The sequence below is a fragment of the Solanum pennellii genome, chromosome 4 (assembly GCF_001406875.1).
Source record: "Solanum pennellii chromosome 4, SPENNV200".
In the NCBI taxonomy this organism is placed as follows: Eukaryota; Viridiplantae; Streptophyta; class Magnoliopsida; order Solanales; family Solanaceae; genus Solanum; species Solanum pennellii.
The window spans coordinates 60184555-60187906 of record NC_028640.1 but is presented as its reverse complement, the minus strand read 5'-3'; the positions used below and the strand labels follow the sequence as shown (position 1 = coordinate 60187906).

At 36.2% G+C, this 3352-nt stretch overlaps 1 pseudogene; it reads left to right on the top strand.

Moving 5' to 3' along the window:
* The first annotated feature begins 385 nt into the window (after positions 1 to 385).
* LOC107016854 overlaps positions 386 to 3352 on the top strand; it is a 7083-nt pseudogene continuing 4116 nt past the window's right edge.

Below are 3352 nucleotides of genomic sequence, written 5' to 3'. Positions count from 1 at the left end.
ATACTAATCCTTATATATCATGATTTTATAGTCATACACAAAAAAACCATATTAGTAAAAGCATGGTTTGAAAAAGAAAATCATAAAATAGACAATGATTGCATTAAGCAAGGTACAAATTGTTGCATTACATACCAAGCAAACTGAAGTAGAGAAAAGGCAAATACAGAGCAAAATTATTTACAGATCAAGCTTATCACAACACGCCATGAACAAAGTACAACTCTATCTCAGCAAACTATAACTTCATTGCAAGAGTGCAGTTCTTATATATGGTAATTTCATCGCTCATACAAAAAACATTCATCATCATCTAATCACATTCAAAAAAAATAAAACAAAATGCGGCGTACCTCGAAGAGGTGACAAAGGATTGAAAAAGTTGATGGCGGATGAAGAAAACGGAGATACAAACGATGAAGTCGAAGACAAAGAAGATGAAGCTTCAGAGAAATTGATGGTGCTTCATGCCAATGTGGTGAATCTCGGATTGCGCTTCAGATGAAGACGTCGTAATTTGGAATTGCCTTTTTTTAGAATTTGGGGGGTTTTGGGAGTGAAATGGGTTTAGCTATAGCCCTGTACAGAATGTTGGGGGTATTTTGGAATAAAAGGTATTCTTTTAATGAAATGGTCTATTAGTCATTTCTTTAAGTAAAAAATAATTGTCGTTAATGGGTCAATTATTACCGACTAATGGTCAATTGCCGCTAATAATGGATTGTAAAAGATAATTTAGCGGCATTTATTTTATTGCCATTAAATAATTGTCGCTAAAAGTGATATTTGTAGTAGTGAGCTTTTCTCCATTTCTCCTCTTTGACAGCATTCTCAAAAGTTGTAGGATCACAGTCTACAAACAAAGCAAAGTGGGGAATCTTCATTAACAAGAATTGTTGCTACCTTATAATCCATCATCTATGTGGGCCTTATGCAAGCACAACTAAGAGGCTGATCAGGAGCATTAATTTCTTCCAAAACTTGTGGTGAAATATCATAACCTGCTTCAGTAGAAATTTCAGCAATTTTGGGTGTGGCAACTACTTCTTCGACTTCATTATTAATTAGGATTGGAGTATACTGATGTATAGTCCAATCCAAAGTATTATCCTCAACAAAAACATCTCGTCTAGTCACAACCTTCTTTGTCAAGAATTGAATATCTTGTATGATGAATATGGAGAAAATGGTGTGCTAGCATTTGATGTAAAAAAATGAGGTTGCAGCAGTTCTACGTGTGCCTATTTCACCTAGGAGATATGGTGTGTTGACTCATGTAAAGGATGAGCTATCCTATGTAACTGTTTACAATGATTGTGAGGATGTTTTTATGTTAGATATGTAGGGAGGAATGGACATGAGCCTGAATCGTAGTGTGTGCATAAATCTTGGAGACAAGAAGTCTCGGCAAACATTGGAGAAAGATCCCTTTGTTGACAATGATACTGTGTTGTGCAGTGTGTTACCGTTTATAAACAGTGGTGATGACATTGTGGTGATCTACACAACTGAAAGGATATATCTTTATTACCTGAATGGGCAGAAGGTGGAGACTATTATGACTCCAGGACAATTAAATCCTAAGAGAAGATTCATACCGTACACAAACAGCCTCATTGCGATACATGAGCTGAAGAAAAATTTGTTCTGTTGTTGTTGCTGTCAAGTAGAATTCTCATGTTTAATATCATCTTCTTTTGTTTTTATATGACTTGGATTGCAGATTAAGTTCTTTTGGTGATAGACATGTTTTGGATTGCCAAGGTAGTTTGAACGTTTTTTCCATCACTCATTTTTAGTTATTTGTTTCTTGATTGTGTGTTTTTACTTGTGAGTTCCGTTCTGATGAAAGTGGAATGTGTAGATCATACCGCACATTCCATCGTCAAATTTAAACAGTAACAGTAGAAAGGAACTCACAAGTAAAACAATGCAATCAAGCAACAAATAATTCAAAATGAGTGGAGGAAAAAACGTTCAAACTATATTGGCAATCCAAAACATGTCTATTCGAAAAACAACTTAATCTACAATCCAAGTCATATAAAAACAAAAGAGGATGAAATTAAACATGAGAATTCTACTTGACAGAACAACTACTTCTTCAACTCATGTATCACAGCGAGGATGTTTGTGTATGGTATGAATCTTCTCTTAGGATTTAATTGTGCTGGAGTCATAATAGTCTCCACCTTCTTCCGATTCAGGTAATAAATATATATCCTTTCAGTTTTGTAGATCACCACAATGTCATCACCACCGTTTATACACGGTAATACGCTGCACAACAGAGTACCGTTGTCAACAAAGGGATATTTCTCCAATGTTTGTCGAGACTTCTTGCGTCCAAGATTCACTCACACAGTACGATTCATACTCATGTACATTCCTCCGTACATATCTAACAAAAAAACATCCCCGCAATCGTTGTAAACAGTTACATAGGATAGCTCATCCTTTACCTGAGTCAACACACCATATCTCCCAGGTGGAAAAGGCACACGCACAACTGCTGCAACCTCATTTTTTACATCAAATGCTAGCACACCATGTTTCACTAACACCAAGAAAAACACATTTATCATCTCTATCATCAAGCTTCTTTCTTTTTTCTTTTGGAATATGTGCATAAGCAATGGATCCAAATTTTTTGTAGTGGTCTACTGCCGGTTTCCTTCCGCTCCACACTTTCTCGGGTATTACATCTCGAAGAGGAAAAGTGGAACTTCTGTTCAAGATAAGAATGCTCCATTTTATCGTTCTGGCATAAATTCCTATAGAACTCTTCCCTGAGCCAGCAAGCTAAGAACCATGTTAAGAATGGTTCTATTCTTCCTCTCGGTCACACCATTTTGCTGTGGTGTATATGTGTTCTAAGCTCTTTTAAAATGTCACGAGTCTCACAAAATTCATCAAATACCTTAGATAATTATTCTCCTTCGTGATCTATCAGAAGGTTCTTAATGGCCCTTCCAGTCTCAATCTCCACACACACTTTGAATCTTCTAAATACATTAAAAGCCTTTGATTTTTCTTTCAGAATGTACACCCAAGTCTTCCTCAAATAATCATCAATAAAGGTAATAAAATACCTTTTGCCCCCATTAGAGATTGGTGTTAATGGCCCACAGACATCCGAGTGTACTGGCCTAATACCTCCTTGGATCTCCATGACTTACTATTAGGAAATTGAAACGACGTTGCTTTCCAACAACACATTTTTCACAAACTTGAGACGGAACAACAATTTCATAATGCCCCGTCACCATACTCTTCCTTTGAAGGATCTTCAAGCCACCAAAATTCAAGTGACCATATCAAAAATGCCACAACCATGAAGGAATTTTCATTT